This window comes from Salmo salar, chromosome ssa09, assembly GCF_905237065.1.
Source record: "Salmo salar chromosome ssa09, Ssal_v3.1, whole genome shotgun sequence".
In the NCBI taxonomy this organism is placed as follows: domain Eukaryota; kingdom Metazoa; phylum Chordata; class Actinopteri; order Salmoniformes; family Salmonidae; genus Salmo; species Salmo salar.
The window spans coordinates 125940748-125961092 of record NC_059450.1 but is presented as its reverse complement, the minus strand read 5'-3'; the positions used below and the strand labels follow the sequence as shown (position 1 = coordinate 125961092).

Genomic DNA, 20345 nt, shown 5'->3' with positions numbered 1-20345 from the left:
ATCCAGAGTGACCACGGTCAAGCGCCCAGCTCAGGGGCACATCGACAGATCCCCCTGCCAGCTAACTCAGGGAACTGAACCAGCAACCTCATGGCCACTGGTTCAGTGCCCTTCGCTCCCAACCACCAACCTTCCTTTTTAGTGTCTTTCTTTCTTTTTATATTTTTACCGTCACTTCACTCATCTCCAGTTCCAGATTCCAACTCTCGGTTTCCTTCATCCCATCCCACCTATCTCTGCTGGTCATCCCCTTCAGATTTCAGCGCATTAAGTGATGCTATGTTGTCTGTTCATTTCTAGATTTTAAAGTTTGATTCAACGTAGGCTATTGAAAGATTTTTGTTCCCTCTGAAGGCCTTGGTTCGGTCGTCACAGTTCAAACTAAGATTTTATGACATTGTGTCATGGTTCCTCTGGATGTTTTGTCTCGTTCCCGTTTTTTCCCGGGGACGTCACTTGATGGTAGCAAAGAAATGTTATCCATGTATACCCAGGGCATGTATATCCTAGTTTCATTACACATCACTTGTTACTGTTGCCAAGCCCATGGTCCAATCACAGCCCTTTGTCTTTTGACAATGTTAGGGACATCCCCCTATACACAGTGCTTTTACCATACACTGTTTTCAACTCACATATTTGACATAGATGATTACATTGTGCATGTTCATTTATACAGTAATTATTATTCAAACATGTCCTCACCTGGGATTTGAACTCACAACATTCCGATTCTCATGCTATGCCACCTTGTCTATGTCAATGACTGATTTCATTTGTATTCCTACACTTTGCACTTCAAAGTAAATGTCAGTTCTGTTAAAAATACACTCAAGAAAGACTGTTATACTTATCGTAGTGATTCAGGAGTACGACTAAAACAGACAACTATACTGAAAAGCCAAACTCAAATAGTTGAAATAAGTAAATGAACTCAATGATGAGAGAATAGTCAGATTAACTGATAACTAAAATAACAGTGCAGATGGCACTATTTTGCTAAGTGCAGAGATGTATTATAGGTAATGAACATGTATGGGACTTCAGAAATTCTTCATATTGTGGTGCAGAAAAAAAAACAATATACCCCCAAATCCAGAGGTTGTGAGTTCATATCCTAGATATGAAATAATTACATTTCAGTTCGAAGTGATCATGTCAAATGTGATCATATTGTCGCTGAATAAAGATTTTTTTAGCTGAACAGCGTACCACTTACCTTAAAACCTCCATACCATTTAATTATTTAGTTACCTTGGGACACCTGGGACCTTCTTGTGACAAAAACCTCCAGGGGACCATGACACAACATCCTGACCTCTTTAGACGACCATTTTGTGACGTTCTGGGGACGTTCTAAAGACTCATTTTTGGTTGCAGGGACGTTCCCTTGAGACCATCCCACAACGTCCTAATGACTAGTAAAATGAAAGTCTTGAGAACGTCCTAAAAAATATATGATATGGTCCTCAGTGACGTTCTGGTAACTTAAAGGGAACTAGACAATAGTCCCCCAGAGACATTCCCTTGGGTCCATCACGCGACATCCTACTGACTAGTAAAATTAAAGTCCTGAGAACATCCTAAAAAGGTCCTGACATGATCCTCTGGGACATCCTGGTGACTTACAGGGAACTACACAAAAGGCTCCCCAGAGAATATTCCCTTGGGACCATCACAGGGCATCCTAATGACTACTAAAATTAAAGTCCTGAGAACGTCCTAAAAAGGTCATGATATGGTCCTCAGTGACATCCTGGTAACTTACAGGAAACTAGATAAAGGTCCCCAAAAGAACGTTCCCTTGGGACCATCATATGACGTCCCATTGACTATCATGAAACGTCTCCTTGTGGTCATTGAATGTCCCATGGATAACGTCATGTCAGACACAAATAGGAAGCTTTTCATAATGTTCCACATTTTTACATTTTAGTCATTTAGCAGACACTCTTATCCAGAGCGACTTACACTAGTGAATGCATACATTTCATTTCATACATTTTTTTTTTTTGTGCTGGCCCCCTGAATCGACCCACAACCCTGGCGTTGCAAATACCATGCGTTGCAAACACCATGCTCTACCAACTGAGCTACAGGGAAGGTTCCCTAATGGACTTAAAAATAAATTATTATAACATTATACTGCGTCCAAACCGGGATCTGTACTGAATGTCCTCTTATCGTCCCGAGGTTAACGTCATGTTTCAAAGTTCCTAGAATGTTCTCAGAATGTCAGTGGGATAACATCTCGCTCAAACCCTTAAAACAATGTTTCCCAAACGTGGTCCTGTGGACCCCAAAGGGTGCACGTTTTGGTTTTTGCCCTAGCACTACACAGTTGATTCAAATAATTAACTAATTAAATCATCAAGCTTTGATTATTTGAATCTGCTATGTAGTGTTAGGGCAAAAAGAGAGAACATTGCCAAATGTCCTTAGGACATCCCCTGTTTGCTGGGTTAATACGTTAGCTGAATAAAAATATAAACGCAACGTGCAACAATTTCAAAGATTTTACTGAATTGCAGTTCACATAAGAAAATCAGTCAATTGAAATCAATTCATTAGGCCCTAATCTATGGATTTCACATTACTGGGCAGGGGCGTAGCCATGGGTGGGCCTGGGAGGGCATAGGCCATCCCACTAGAGAGCCAGGCCCAAAACATGAGACATCTGTGGCATTGCATTGTGTGACAAAACTGTACATTTCTGAGTGACCTTTTATTGTCCCCAGCATAAGGTGCACCTGTGTAATGATCATGTTGTATAATCAGCTTCTTGCCACATCTTTCAGATGGATGGGTTATCTTGGCAAAGGAGAAATGCTCACTAACAGGGATGTAAACACATTTGTCCAGAACATTTTAGAGAAATAAGCTTTTTGTGCGTATGGACATTTTCTGGGATTTTTTATTTCAGCTAATGAAACATGGGACCAACACTTTACATGTTGTGTTTATATTTTGTTTTGTGTACTTAGTTCAGTGTAATAATGAAGGGGGGCGAGGATAGTGAAAATCAGACATGTGAAATATTGTCATACCTTTTATTCACTTGCTGATGTCCATTGGCTACCTGTCCCTCAAATAAATTAGTTTAAAATTCTCCTTGTTTACTAGGCTCAACATATCATTGGACCAGCCTACCTGTCAGACCTACTCTCCCCTATGAACCGCCATGCACCCTAAGTTCCAGCAATGCCAAACTGCTCCATGCCCCCAGGACCTGGCACCCAACAGCAGTTGGGAACAAGACTAAGGGCTGGAATACAGGACCCAGATTAAGACTGGTCCTAGAATAAAATACATTCTCAATGGGAATCTCCATTGACAGTGTGGTTTAGCTCAGGAGTAGACTCTGGGTCCAGGAAATCATCCCTTTATCAGAGACTTGGATTGGTTTCACTGAACAATTTATTTACATGGTACATTTACATTTTAGTCATTTAGCAGACACTCTTATCCAGAGCAATTTACAGTAGTGAATGCATACATGTCAATTCATTTCATACATTTTTTTTTCTTCTGTACTGGCCCCCCATGGGAATTGAACCCACAACCCTGGTGTTGCAAACACCATTGCAAACACCATGCTCTACCAACTGAGCCACAATACATAGCACACAAACTCCTGCTAAAATGTAAGAGAGTATAGCCTGCCCAGTCCATTGGTGATGGGGTGGTAGGTAGCCTAGCGGTCAAGAGCATCGGGCCAGTAACCAAAAGGCTGCTGGTTTGAATCCCTGAGTCAACTAGGTGAGAATTCTGTCGATGTTCCCTTGAGCACTTAATCCTGATTGCTCTGGATAAGAGTGTCTGCTAAATGACTAAAATGTGAAAATTATGTCACATACTTCTACAGTGTAGAGTACCAGGCAACATTGTTTTAACAAAAGCCACAGCCCTTGCAGAGCAAGGGAAAAAACTACTTGGTCTCAGAGAGGGTAACATCTCCAATTGAACGCTAGTGTGAAACGCAAACGAGCTAGCCATTTCACATCAGCTAGACATGCCCTGTTTAATCTACTATTCTTTATGAATTACTGTATTTCTAGAGAATTTAAGAAAGGTTTTGAACATTTATATTTTAGTCATTTAGCAGACGCTCCTATCCAGAGTGAGCAATTAGGATTAAGGGCCTTGCTGAAGGGCACATCAACAGATTTTTCACCTAATTGGCTTGGGGATTTAAACCAGCAACCTTTCCGTTACTGGCCCAAAGCTCTTAACCACTAGGCTACCGGCCCCATGGAGGGCCTGTGTTACAAAATGGTATCTGTTTTTCTCTATATGCTTCCTTGACCGAGAATATCAAATTTCCCCCAGGTATTGGGGACTACTTGCATATCACACCAAGGCAGCCACTTTTTTTTCATCCCACAAGTATAAGAATCAAGTGAGGAGTTTCAGGAGTTCGTCATGGATTAGAAATGGTCAGTCTAAACATCATATCAATTTTATCAATATATTTAGCATTTTAATGCAATAAATAATGAGTGCAGGATAGAAAGTATAATATTGTTTGATTTAGGCTATGAATTATGTTATCCGGAGAATGAAAAGCCATCTATATTGGTGAGTACAGCTATGGGAAATGTATCACTGTAACATGAACAGGTCAAGGTTATCAATTTAGGTTGTCTGATCTGGTCTGTGATTTCATTGTTTTAAGTTATATTGAAGTTACAGTACTATAGAGGCTTTGCTTCTCTCCTTCAAACATTGACAGCACATCTTTACCAACTCCCAGGACCATGGAAAACTCTACTCACTACGAGGTCTTCAGGCTTGCTGCATACGGTGATATCGGACAATTGAAGTATTTCTACTTTGCTCTAGTAACTGTAATATATTTTGTCATCATTCTTGCCAATGCTTTGCTTATTGGAGTTATCTGCATTGAAAGAAGCCTTCATGAACCCATGTATCTGTTTCTATGTGCTTTGTTTGTTAATCAGTTGTATGGGAGCACTGGTTTGTTTCCTACTCTCATGTTTTACTTACTCTGACACACATGATATTTCCCTTTTTTATTGTTATCTCCAGATTTATGTGTTGTACACATACGGTTTAACAGAATATAGTAATTTAGCAGTTATGTCCTATGACAGGTACATGTCTATTTGTTATCCTCTACAGTATAACAATATTATGACACCTAAAGTAATTTGTGGCTTAATTCTACTGCCCCAAGTGTATTCTTTTTTCATCAACGCCATCATTATCTCCCTGAGTTTGCGACTGCAATTTTGTGGTAACGTTCTAGACAGAGTGTATTGTGACAACTACTCAGTAGTCAAGCTTGCCTGTTCAAATACTATGCTGAATAACATATGGGGTCTTGTTGTCACTGCACTCTCTTTTTCTTGTACTTTATTTCCTACCATATACTCATATGTAAGAATTCTGCAAATATGTTTGAAGTCTTCTAAAGAGACGAAACAGAAAGCATTTAACACCAGTATGCCACATATAGCCTCTTTGCTGAACTTCTCCTTTGGTTGTTTATTTTTGATTATACAAGGCAGATATGATACTGCACATCTTCCACCTATACTTCACACTATTTTATTAGTTTATTTTCCAATATGTCCACCACTTTTCAATCCTATTATGTATGGCATTAGGATGGTTAATATCAGGCAGGCTTGTAAAAAGTTACTAGGCCGTTACTCTAAAACATAACCTGGTTGTAATTGTTTTGTAACATTTAATTATGTGTTTTATTACTTATAGTTGCTATTATTGACGGTACAGATACGTGTCATTTTGGAATAATTTCTCTGTAGCCCAAATATTATTGTAAAGTTTATAATGTATTGTAACAGAATGTGTTGTGTCATATTAGATAGTTAACTGCATAACTACAGAGCATCAAGGGGAGCGGCCCTCCCTACCTTCAAGCTGTTCTCAAATAGATGCTAAGTGGGATCCTTGGGATGACCCTACACCCCAACCCATTCTGCCTCTTTTGGTCTCTTGGCTCTGGTCTCTTGGCCCACCGTACATAAACATTTCAGCAATATATATGTAACGTTTGCTTACGTTATTATAGCAGTGATGGCATATGACAGGTATGTCTCCATTTTTCATTGCATTATGACTCCTTCTAAAGTGAATAAGTTGTTAGCCTTGGTATACTTTATTCCCTTAACTATTTTCAAATGTGTATCACTTCAAGGCTCCCTTTCTGCAGGAACAGCAGCTTTTTTTGTGATGAATAAGCAGTTGTTAAACTCTCTCGTGTTGAAAGTGCACTGAGCAACCTGTATGACATATGTATCATATCAAGTCTAGTGGTTTTACCTTTTGTGTTACTTGTGCTCTCATATGTAAAGATATTGTTTGCTTGAAAGCCTCAAAGGAGTCACAAACGAAGGCTTTTAATACGTGTGCTCCCCACTTGATCATATTCATCAACTTCTCTGTAAGACATCCTTTTTCTGATGTTTACAACAGGCACAGAGGTTAATTGTCACGTCCTGACCAGTAAAATAGGTTGTTATTGTAGTTTGGTCAGGGCGTGGCAGGGGGTGTTTGTTTTATGTGTTTTTGGTGTATGTTCTATGTTAGTATATTTCTATGTCCGTGTCTAGTTTTTCTATTTCTATGTTTAGGCTTTTTGTTTGACCTTCAATTGGAGGCAGCTGTTTCTTGTTGCCTCTGATTGGAGGTCCTATTTAGTAGAGGTTTTTCATCTTGTGTTTGTGGGTGGTTGTTTTCAGTCTAGTGTTTTGTACCTGATGGAACTGTTAAGCTGTCGTTCGTTTCTTGTTTTGTTTACGTGCTCAATAAAAGTAAAAAATGAGCACTCCACCCGCTGCGCCTTGGTCTACTCCCTTAGACGGCCATTACATTAATGTATTAATATCAGTACAGTTCATTCTTTTCCCACCACTGGTACACCCTGTCTTATATGGTATTAGGACCAAGAAGATCAGGACATGTATTGCAAAAATTATAAGAAGAATCTTTCTAAACTCTCGATTTTTCTCATCAAAAATCTGAACCTAAACTGGTACCAATTATGACTATAGAAAGTACAGCAGCAGGACAGGGTTGCCAGACTGAATCACAGGATTGACAGGAACATCTGCCAGAACTGAATGCTTACACATTTGTTTTGATCATCAATCTAATCTCTTGTTTCTCCTTTGTATTGCATTCTATTTCTGTGAATTATTCTGAATTTCCTTTAAATGTAAGTCAAATCAGGGATGCAGTTGTGTCACTGACCCTATGTCCTTCTAGAATGTCAGTGGACATGTACGTGGGTTTCAGTGGGGTTGGGGACAGAGTAAAAGGATATAAGGATACAATAAGTTGTGTTTCCAAAAATGGGAAATAAATGATTCTTCTAGACATGACGGATCTAGCAGATATTCTGAAGAAATGTGAATTAGCAAGTGAAAATACAAATACTTTCCAGTAAAATAAAAAGGATGAATCCATTTTCTTGATCAAACAGTTGCGTTTTTTTCTTGCCAATGAAAATAATTCCAATGCATTTTTGAAAGAGCTTCATGCACAATGAGGAAGATCAGCCCAATTCCCCACTCAGCTACACTTAATCTAAAGACACCTCAGTCTGTCCCAATAGAGTACCACATAATACCCATGAAACCTGGCAGCCAGATAGGGAAATGGTTCCATAGGGGATTTTTTGAAACTATTGGAACCATCTCTCTGTTTGACGTCTAGTTTTTATGGGTATTATGACACCTCCACTGTGGGTCTCTTTATGGAGTCTCTAAGATCACTGGAAGCTCCATTGAGGCCGTCTCCATTTTGAAGTAGTCCATTTTCTTCTACTACTTCTATGAGTTTTCAAACAAACTGGAAGGGTGCATACTGCCACCTGGAGAGTGTTGTTTGAACAGGTATGAAGCCAATGTTGACGATTCACTGACACCAGCAGTTATGGAATGTTAGCTCACAAGTATAATACATTGGCTGATCCCTCATGGTGACCCTTATGGAATTATGTGATCCTTCCTTAACCCATATGAAGTCCCACCCAGTTACTACTCGAGTGACTTTTGGCCACGCGAGTCCTCTATCTATCTCTACGCTTGCTAACTTTTTAGACTGGCCACTGAGCTAAAGGAATGACCCATCTGGCATTTGCCCTAATTACTGGGCCGGTCTGATAAAGCTTAATTCTTAAAAATACAGTTCCAGTCAAAAGTTTGGACACACCTACTCATTCCAGGGTTTTTCTTTATTTTTACTATTTTCTACATTGTAGAATAATTGTGAAGGCATCAACACTATGAAATAATACATATGGAATCATGTAGTATCCAAAAACGTTTTTAAAAAATCAGAATATATTTTATATTAGAGATTCTTCTAAGTAGCCACCCTTTGCTTTGATGACAGCTTTGCACACAGTTGGCATTCTCTCAACCAGATTCATGAGGTAGTCACCTGGAATGCATTTCAATTAACAGGTGTGCCTTCTTAAAAGTTAATTTGTGAAATGTCTTTCCTTAATGCGTTTGAGACAATCAGTTGTGTTGTGACAAGGTAGGGGTGGTATACAGAAGATTGCCCTATTTGGTAAAAGACCAAGTCCATATTATGGCAAGAACAGCTCAAATAAGCAAAGAGAAAAGGCAGTCCATCATTAGTTTAAGATATGAAGGTCAGTCAATCCGAAACATTTCAAGAACTTTGAAAGTGTACTCAAGTGCTGTCGCAAAAACCATCAAGCGCTATGATGAAACTGGCTCTCATGAGGACTACCACTGGAAAGAAAGACCAAGAGTTACCGCTACTGCAGAAGATAAGTTCATTAGAGTTACCAGCCTCAGAAATTGCAGCCCAAATAAACGCTTCACAGAGTTCAAGTAACAGACACATTTCAACATCAACTGTTCAGAGGAGACTGCAAGAATCAGGCCTTCATGGTTGTGTTGTCGCAAAGAAACCACTACTAAAGGACACCAATAAGAAGAAGAGACGCCGGAGAAGAATGGCACCGGAGAGGATGGCTGACGTTTTAAGTGCTCCTAACCAACTGTGATATTTTGTTCATTTTTTTTGCGTTGTTTTGAACTTTTTTAAAAAACGTATTTAGTATATTGGCTCTAATGACCGAAAATAACTTCTGTACATCAGAACAACGATTACTCACCACGAGTTGGAAGAAGCTTTTTCCATTAACGAGTCCGACGTGAAGGATATACTGCTTTCCCGGGAACAGGCCCAAATCCGGCGGAGGTCGGGTTGCCTTCTGAGAATTTGTAGGCGAGCGAGTAAACCCCTACTACCATTCATCCTATTGGACAACGTGTTATCATTGGAAAATAAAATCGATGACCTGTGAGCAAAGATTAAACTACCAACAGGACATTAAAAACTGTAATATCTTAGGTTTCACTGAGTCATGGCTGAACGACAAAATGAAGAACATACAGCTGGCGGGTTTTACACTGTATGGGCAGGATAGAACAGCAGCCTCTGGTAAGACAAGGGGTGGTGGTCTATGTATATTTGTAAACAACAGCTGGTGCACAATATCTAAGGAAGTATCAAGGTTTTGTTTGCCTGAGGTAGAATATCTCCTGATAAGCTGTAGACCACAATATCTACCTAGAGACTTTTCATTTGTATTTTTCGTGGCTGTCTACATACCACCACAGACCGATGCTGCCACTTCTAGTGGCCGGGGGCTTTAATGCAGGGAAACTTAAATCCATTTTACCAAATCTCTACCAGCATGTTAAGTGTGCAAACACAGGGAAAAAAAACTCTAGACCACCTTTACTCCACACACAGACGTGTATAAAGCTCTCCCTCGCCCTCCATTTGGCAAATCTGACCATAATTATATCCTCCTGATTCCTGCTTACAAGCAAACATTAAAGCAGTAAGCACCAGTCACTCGGTCAATAAAAAAAATGGTCAGATGAAGCAGATACTGAGCTACAGGACTATTTTGCTAGCAGAGACTATATGTTCCGGGATTCTTCCGATGGCATTGAGGAGTACATCACATCAGTCACGGGCTTCATCAATATGTGCATCGATGACGTTGTCCCCACAGTGACTGTACGTACAAACCCCAACCAGAAGCCATGGATTACAGGCAACATCCTCACTGAGCTAAAGGGTAGAGCTGCAGCTTACAAGGAGCGGGACTCTAACCCGGAAGCTTATAAGAAATCCCACTATGCCTTCCGACGAACCATCAAACAGGCAAAGCGTCAATACAGGATTAAGATCGAATCGTACTATGCTGGATCCGACGTTCGTCGGATGTGGCAGGGCTTGCAAACTATTACAGACTACAAAGGGAAGCACAGCCGAGAGCTGCCCAGTGACACGAGCCTACCAGACCAACTAAATTACTTCTATGCTCGCTTAGAGGCAAGTAACACTGAAACATGCATGAGAGCATCCGCTGTTCCGGACGACTGTGTTATCATGCTCTCCGCAGCCGATGTGATTAAGACCTTTAAACAGGTCCACATTCACAGGGCCGTAGGGCCAGATGGATTACCAGGACGTGTACTCTGAGCTTGCGCTGACCAACTGGCAAGTGTCTTCCCTGACATTTTCAACCTCTCCCTGTCTGAGTCTGTAATACCAACATGTTTCAAGCAGACCACCATAGTCCCTGTGCCCAAGAACACTAAGCTAACCAGCTTAAATGACTACCGACCCATAGCACTCATGTCTGTAGCCATGAAATGCTTTGAAAGGCTGGTCAAGCGCACATCAACACATTATCCCAGAAACCCTAGACCCACTCCAATTTTATACCACCCTAACAGATACACAGATGATGTAATCTCTATTGCACTCCACACTGCCCTTTCCCATCTGGACAAAAGGAACACCTATGTGAGAATGTTGTTCATCGACTACAGCTCAACGTTCAACACCATAGTGCCCTCAAAGCTCATCACTAAGCTAAGAACCCTGGGACTAAACACCTCCCTCTGCAACTGGATCTTCCTGACTGGCTGTCCCCAGGTGGTAAGGGTACGTAACAACACATCCGCCACTCTGATCCTCAACACGGGGGCCCCTCAGGGGTGCGTGCTCAGTCCCTTCCTGTACTCCCTTTTCACTCATGACTGCATGGCCATGCACGACTCCAACAACTTCATCAAGTCTGCCGATGACGGTAGTAGGCCTGATCACTGACAACGATGAGGCAGCCTATAGGGAGGAAGTCAGAGACCTGGCCGTGTGGTGAAAATGTCCCTATCGGACGGAACAGATATGACGGCTGGTTACAAAGAAAGGGGGTTGAGTTTTTAATGAAAGCGCGGGAAGACTGAGGAACAAAGGAATTTGGTCTCTGATCGGACCTTGTAAAGCTATGCTATCGTCAATACAGAATCTTATGCATTCTAAATAACCGCCCATTTGGAAAAGGAAAATGCATGGAATATTTACTCTGAACCGTCCTTCAATAGGTTGGTTGTAGATGGAAGGCCGTGTTGCCCAACAGAGATCTTCCTGTCCTCTGAAGAATGTCTGGTAGAACGGATACGTTGTAGTAACTTTGTGTGTTTGGTAGAAGAGATACTTTGTCCGTCCCTTCCTAGCCCACGTTTACAGCTGCTGCTGCTCGCTCAACGGCTAGGAGGTATCGCTCCTTTAGTGAATAAGAGTTCAAAGTTCATACCAAGTTGCCATACTTTAAGCTCACGCTGAAGTTGGCTTAGTTCTGTAGTTTGATATTAGCCCTTTTAACGTATGGACTGTCGTCCTCACGTCCTCGGGAACACAAATGTTACATTTTCGTAAAGGGCTTATATAGTGGTGGAGAGACGGGCGTGTTTCATTGTTTACAACCAATATCTGTTCACATGGGTGGGGCCACTGAGTTGAGCCTAGTTCACCTATGAAAACCAGTTATCTTATTTAGAAGCTAAATTACATTTCATCTTTTCACAAATAGTTTCATATTTAAACATTTAAATTGCACAACAATTCCATGTGAATCTGATAACTAGAATGTGTAGACTTTCCAAGATACAGTTTATGTCATCCTACCATCAATAATAATGTCTCAGATGACAACTGATCTGATATCATATTCTCTTTAAGTACCAACGCATATTTTCAACTGGTTGGATTTCCAAAATATGGTTCTGGTCCCCACCCTTTTGATGTTTTCAGACTCTCTATATTAACAAAGTTCTTTCCAAGAGTCACTCTGTATAGTAGAGAGAGAGAAATGGGGGGGGGGGGTATTTATGGAGGTCATAAACCACACCAACAGGCCAACGTCATGACAGTACGCTTATGTCTTCCACTTTCTGGAGGAATGAGTTTTGTAGTCAGTAGAATTAGAGTATGATAGCTAAGGAGGTGGAGAAATCACAGGTCTCCAGACTACATCTTCAAACTAAGGGCAAACATGGCCAAGGCGCAGCGGGTTGCGTGCTCATCATTATTTTTTTATAAGTGGACACGAAAAAACAATAAACATGGAACGACAGTACAACAGTTTTGCAGGCTAAACTAACAGCAGTGCAAAGACAACTACCCACAAAGGGACAGGTGAAAAACAGGCTCCTTAAGTATGACTCTCAATCAGAAACAACGATGTACAGCTGTTCCTGATTGAGAGCCACACTAGGCAAACAAATAAATACACAACGTAGACAACCTAGAATACAAAACAAGAACATAAACCAAAAACCCCAGAACACATAAATACAACACCCATCTAAGTACACACACACCCCGAACCATATAAAACAAATACCCCCTGCCACGTCCTGACCAAACTACAATAACCAATAACCCCTTATACTGGTCAGGACGCGACAGTGGTAGGGAAAAGTGTCCAACCATGATGTATACGGCGTGTAAGATAGTCTAGCTAGCTTCATTTTCAGATATAACACGTTTCTAATTTTAACAGAAAGTGGTTTCATTTCATGTGCACTGTTAGCTGGCTGGCTGACTTACTAGCTAACATTATGTGAATGATGTTATTATTCATATCTCAGAGCCTTTTGCTTGGCTAGTTATAGCCTAATGTTAGCTAGCTAACATTGGACCTGGTTGGTTATGTCACGGCCGTCGTAGTGAATGGACCAAGGCGCAGCAGGTAGAGTGCTCATCTTAACTTTTATTGTGAACACTTAAATAAACAAAACAATAAATGAACAGTCTTGCAGGCTAACCACAGCAGTGCAAAGAACAACCTCCCACAATTCCCATAACAAACGCACTCCTAATTATAGGACCTTCAATCAGAGGCAATGATAAACAGCTGCCTCCAATTGAAGGCCCCAATCCCAATACCTAAACATAGAAATAGAATGACTAGACGGAACATAGAAATACACTAACATAGAACATAGACCAAAACCCGGAATACATAAATCAAGCACCCCTCTACATAATACACTAACATAGATCATAGACCAAAACCCGGAATACATAAATCAAACACCCCTTTACATAAACACACACCCCAAACCACATAAAACAAATACCCCTGCCACGTCCTGACCAAACTACAATAACCAATAACCCCTATTACTGGCCAGGACGTGACAGGTTAGCTACCTGCAGATTCATGCAGGGTATTAACGTCATGAGTTGAGATTGTGGTTCATTGTTTATCTAGCTAGCTAGCAACATATCTTAACAAAATACTCCACTATGCAAGTAACCATTTCAGGTGCGTTCGTAAATTAAATCTGACCATCTACTCCGATTTCAGAACACTCTCGTCTGAATGTGCCAGAGAGCAGAATAACTCAAGTCCAGTAACTCAAGTTCTTTTTTTCATCCAACCTTGATTACCTCACAAGCAAATGCAGACTGTATTATCTCCCAAGAGAATTCTCTTCGGTTAGTCACAGCTGTGTATATCCCCCCTCAAGCCGATACCGCGACGGCCCTCAAAGAACTAAACTGAACTTTATGCATACTGGAAACCACATCTACTCCGATGAGGCCGCATTTATTGTAGCTGGGGATTTTAACAAAGCTAATTGGAGAAAAATGCTGCCGAAGTTCTAACAACACATTGACTGTAGTACTCGTGCTGCTAAAACACTCGACCACTGCTACGCCAGCTTCAAGGATGTCTACATGGCCCTCCCACGCTCTCCTTTCGGCAAATCTGATTGAGACTCCATTTTGCTCATCCCTTTCTATAGGCAGAAAATCAAACAGGAAGTACCTGTGCTGAGGGCTATTCAATGCTGGTCTGACCAATCGGAATCCACGCTTCAAGATTGTTTTGATCACATAGACTGGGATATGTTCTGGGAAGCCTCCGATAATAACAATGACGAATACACTGATATAGTGACTGAGTTTATCAGTAAGTGTATAGGAGATGTTGTACCCATTATGACTATTAAAACCAACCCAGAAACCGTGGATAGATGGCAGCATTCGCGCAAAACTGAAAGTGCGAACCATCGCATTTAACCATGGCAAGGTGACTGGGAATATGGCAGAATACAAACAGTGTAGTTATTCCCTCCCCAAGGCAATCAAACAGGCAAAATGTCAGTATGGAGACAAAGTGGAGTCGCAATTCAACGGCTCAGACACGAGATGTATGTGGCAGGGTCTACAGACCATCACGGACTAGAAAAGGAAAACATGTTATGTCGCAGACAACGACGTCTTGCTTCCGGACAAGCTAAATGTCTTCTTCGCCCGCTTTGAGGATAACACAGTGCCACCGACGCGGCCCACTACCAAGGACTGTGGGCTCTCCTTCTCCGTGGCCGACGTGAGTAAGACATTCAAGCGTGTTAACCCTCGTAATGCTGCCGGCCCAGATGTCATCTCTAGCCGCGTCCTCAGAGCATGCGCAGACCAGCTGGCTGGTGTGTTTATGGACACATTCAATCTCTCCCTATCCCAGTCTGCTGTCCCCCCACATGTTTCAAGATGGCCACCATTATTCCTGTACCCAAGAAAGCAAAGGTAACTGAACTAAATGACTATGGCCCCGTAGCACTCACTTCTGTCATCATGAAGTGCTTTGAGAGAATAGTCAAGGATCATATCACCTCTACCTTACCTGTCACCCTAGACCCACTTCAATTTGCTTACCGCCCCAGTAGATCCACAGAAGATGCAATCACCATCACACTGCACACAGCCCTATCCCATCTGGACAAGAGGAATACCTTTCATTGATTATAGCTCAGCATTCAACACCATGGTACCCTCCAAGCTCATCATTAAGCTCGAGGCCCTGGGTCTGAACCTCACCCTGTGCAACTGGGTCCTGGACTTCCTAATGAGCCAGCCCCAGGTGTTGAAGGTAGGAAACAACACCTCCACTGATCCTCAACACTGGGGCCCCACAAGGGTGCGTGCTCAGCCCCCTCCTGTACTCCCTGTTCACCCATGACTGCTTGGCCGCGCATGCCTTCATCTGAATCATCAAGTTTGGAGACGACACAACAGTGGTAGGCTTGATTACTAACAATGGTGAGACAGCCTACAGGGAGCAGGTGAGGGCTTTGGGACTGTGGTGCTAGGAAAATAACCTCTCACTCAACATCAACTAAACAAAGAGGATGAAAGCTTCAAGTTCCTCGGTGTACACATCACTGACAAACTGAAATGGTCCACCCACACAGAGAGTGTGGTGAAGAAGGCGCAAAAGTGCCTCTTCAACCTCAGGAGGCTGTTGAAATTTGGCTTGGCACCCAAAACCCTCACAAACCTTTACAGATGCACAACTGAGATTATCCTGTTGGGCTGTATCACTTCCTGGTATGACAACTGCATCTCCAGAGTGTGGTGCGGTCTGCCCAACCCATCACCGGGGGCACACTACCTGCCCTCCAGGACACCCGATGTCACAGGAAGGCCAAAAGGATCATCAAGGACAACAACCACCAGTGTATCTTAGTCTATGCCGCTCTAACATTGCTCATTTATATATTCTTAATTCCATTCCTTTACTTTGATTTGTGTGTATTGGGTACATGTTGTGAAATAGTTAAATATTACTTGTTAGCGCACTGTCGGAGCTAGAAACACAAGCATTTCGCTACACCCGCAATAACATCTGCTAAACATGCGTATGTGACCAATACGATTGGATTTGAATTTATGAACGCTCTACACCCATTGAATGTGGCCGGTGTCAGTAAATGACGGCAAGAAAGCGTAATTAAATTGTCACCAACGCTCTGGGCAACATGAAAACAGCCTATCCAGCTCTGCTAGAGTGAGTAAAATGGTCAGAGTGGGGTGTTCTCTCGTTTGTGTCTGGAAGTAGCTTACGAGCGCGTCAATGTTAGCCAGTTAGCTTGGGTGCTTGACTGCCGTTGTGAGGTCAGAATGCTAGGATCAACCCTACTCATCGGCCAGAGCGAAACGCTCTGAATTTACGAACGGACAATCTGACAACACAGTTGCAGTCACCAAAGCGCTGGATAACATAAAAACAGCTTAACCAGCTCTGCCATGGCGAGTAATGGTCAGTGAGCTGTTCTCTCATTTGTGTCTGGAAGTAGCCAGTTAGCTTGGGTGATTGACTGCTGTTGTTCGTACAGAACGCTCGAATCAACCTTTGGGTCGGGCTTAAGCTTAAGAGGGTGTGAACGATGCTGAATGGGTGTAGACAAAGAAGAGCTCTCCAACTGGTACCAAAACATTCAAAGACCATTTTCTCAAAAGTGAGGTTACAAGTTTATCAACCTTCAAAGCAGAATTACTTTCCCATTGTTCCTCAAATGCAGTGTATGAGCTACCATTTTGTAGCTCTGTGTCTCTGCTTTTATCCAATGTAAAAAACACAATTTCAAACTGAATCAAGTCGGTCACATTTATCCAGTATCTCCCAAAAAGGGTTCCCCACAAATGCTAAAAAAAGGAAAAAATAGTATTACCCTGCGAGTGTTTATGCAACTTTTCACTGCTTCAGAGTGATTGGAGCAACTACAGGAAACCTGGGACAAAATATCCCTGACGAGACCTCATTTTGTTACATTCCCCCAAAAACTAAATTCATCACTCAACATAAAAAGGGACTAACAAATGAGTCGCTGACAACCAAAACGAAACTAGGTGGGGTTTTGAAATAGGTTCTGAAAGGCATCCATGGGGGTGCCTACTGAGTCCTGGCCAAGGAAACTTGAGTAGGGTCTAAACTAGGGTCGCCATTGGTGTTGGCTAATGGGGATCCTAATAAAATCAATCTAAACATACACCCACTATGGATGCCCACTAGATTTACCTGAGAAGACAAACTAAAAGAAAACCCACACCACCTTAGGTTAGGGAGTGAAAGTAAACATGGAGCAAACCAATCAGAAAAGACACGATAAAAGGCTTTCTTTAACCCAAGCTTAAAGGGAGAGCTAAACATCGGTCTAGCTCTTCCAACATCTCTCGCACCACTAGGAGCATTGGCTCTGCTAGCACAGGTGAAACTAACCAGGCGACAGGTGCAACACATCCTGGCCAACAAGGACGACTCCAATCAGTGCACATCCACACCTAAAAAGAAACCAACCTCGAAATCGAAAACCAAAGCCTGTAACAATTACCACGTTTACATGTGCATCAATATCCCATTATTAATCGGGATACTCAAGTATTCTGTTTTTGAGCTGATGCATATAGACATATCCTGTTAAAATAACCCAAAACAAGTTGTATCCTGGTTATGAGAAACCCGGATACGATGCCTGGGATATACGGATCTAAGATGTGATACTGTGGCATGTAAACATCTTATCCCGTTTACTGTTGTTTTTGCAGTCTGCGCAGGCTCAGTTAAGCATATCATGGGTGTTGTGTGATGTTTTCATCTGATTGTCAAATAAATCACTTCAAAAACTAGGCTATCCTGAGCAGTTCGATCCACCATAATAGTTGAGCCTACTATAATGTATTTACTGGCTACTTTCACCCTTAATTTAGACAAGTTTCTGCTTATAGTTTGGTAGGCCATTTTTTCTGTCAACTACAGTTAAATACATGCATCTTCTCTTCTTTAATAACGTTTTGCCCCAGAAGACTAAATAAAGTAGTGCTCACCAGAATGTCTTACATCGATAGAATGCATGCATTAGTAATCTACATTTTTATTTATTTATTTCACCTTTATTTAACCAGATAGGCAAGTTGAGAACAAGTTCTCATTTACAATTACGACCTGGCGAAGATAAAGCAAAGCAGTTCGACACATACAACAACACAGAGTTACACATGGAGTAAAACAAACATACAGTGAATAATACAGCAGAAAAATACAGCAGAAAAATAAGTCTATATACAACATGAGTGTCACGAGATTTTTCCATCCCAATTTCCCAATATTCGTCATGGTAACTCTGTGCATTCAAATTGAGCTGATGTGAAATGGTCTGATGTGATTGGTGAAAAGACCAATTAGTCGAAAAAAGATCAGAAATGGGCTTTCTGCTTGAACACAGCCATATAGTCATCTTGTTACCCTGACCAATTAATGTCCCAGTGCAGTCAAAAAAGTGATTTTCCTGTGTTTAATATATATTCCCACACTATGAGGTTGGAATAATACTGTTAAATTGTACAAATTATGATAATGCCCTTTTAGAATAAGAGCTGTTTGAAAGTGCTAGAGGCGTCACTACAGACACCCTGGTTCGAATCCAGGCTGTATCACAACCGGCTGTGATTGGGAGTCCCATAGGGCGGTGCACAATTGGCACAGTATCGTCCGGGTTTGCCGGTGTAGGCCGTCATTGTAAATAAGAATTTGTTCTGAAGTGAAAATAGATGTTTATAGGCCTACTGTATATATCCTGTTCTTATATTTGACGTAAGAAGACATTTCCAGTTATGTGGATAATTGTTATCTTAGGCCTACTACTGATTCAAGTTCATTTCCACCTATTGTTGAAGCACTAACTTTAACATTGATCTTGTGTCTAATCCTCTGACTGATTAAAAGTCATGTTTGTCTTTGTGGAGATTTACTACAAACATCAAACCCCCATAAAACATTGCCTTCCTCTCTCATAGGCTTCAGACATACAACACATTTTTCCCATTGACATAATTGCACGATTGAGGCAAAAAATTGCGAAGTTCCAAATGTATTTTTCAAGTTAGAATTCTATGCATACTCCCTTGATCAAAGCATCCAGCCCATTCACAATACTAAGCACTTCATATGTGACACAGTAAGGCCCAACCAATATAATGATCATAAACAAGCCTATTTAAGTTACAATTTAATGATGAACTTTTCCCAAAACATGGGAATTAGCTTTCCTTTGTCCTCCTCACTGTTTGCACTAGAGACATGTGTACCAACACCACTGTTTTCTAATATGCCCACCAATTTTCAATCCTATTATGTATGGAATGAGGCTGGCCAAAATAAGACAGGCTTGTAAAAACATACTAGTTCTGTACCCTAAAATAAGAATCTTCCTGACTGTTTCATTGTGCTATTGAAATAAGTGGCTATTTGCTTATAGTTGTAATCACTGACTGTACACGTCAATGGACTTTCACTGTTGCTCAAAGACTATTAAAAGTTTGCATCAGTTTGCATTGTATTTAACCTTTACGTGTCTCTTGCCATATCATCTTCATACTCAGACCCAGTAACAGCACAAAGGCAGTAATTCAATCAATTTCAGATAAAGTAGAATCACACTGTGGTTCACTTAGAATGTTATGCTGTACCAGAGGTGTTCTCCACGTTAACACTGATACACCCCACAAACATTTCCTCTCAGGGACATTATCATGGGATATTGGTGTGAAACAACACCTGTGCTTAAATGACAGTCTGCACATATCTTGAAGAATTAAGCAGAAACAGACTGGCCAGGCAGTTAGGGCAAATGCTAGATGGGCTTGACAATCTTTAGCTCAGTGGCCGGTCTAAAAAGTTTGTAAGCATAGAGATAGAGAACTCTTGTGGCCAAAAGCCACTAGAGTAGTAACTGGCTTGGACTTCCTATGGGATAAGGAAGGATCACATAATTCCATAAAGGTCACCATGAGGGATCAGCCAATGAATCATACTTGTGGGCAAACTGCAGGTGGCAGTAAATCACCAACTATATACCTGTTCAAACAACTCTCTCCGAGTGGCATTATGCAACCTTTCAGATTGTTTGCCATCTCATAGAAGTAGTAGAAGAAGAAAATTGACAACTTCAAAATGGAGATGGCCTCAATGGCACTGCCCGTACTCTCACAGACGCCATATTGGGACAGATACACTGATGCGATGTCTATGTTTGTAACACTAACTGAGGTGTCTTTAGATTAAGTGTATTTGAGTGGGGAATTGGGCTGATCTTCCTCATTTTACATGAAGCTATTTAAAAAATGCATTGGAATTATTTTCAATTACATAAACAATAAATATT

General features: G+C 41.3%; 1 pseudogene; it reads left to right on the top strand.

The window, feature by feature from the left end:
• Positions 1 to 4757: 4757 nt before the first annotated feature.
• LOC106612766 (olfactory receptor 52K1-like) lies at positions 4758 to 5688 on the top strand (annotated as a pseudogene).
• The last annotated feature ends 14657 nt before the right edge of the window (positions 5689 to 20345 follow it).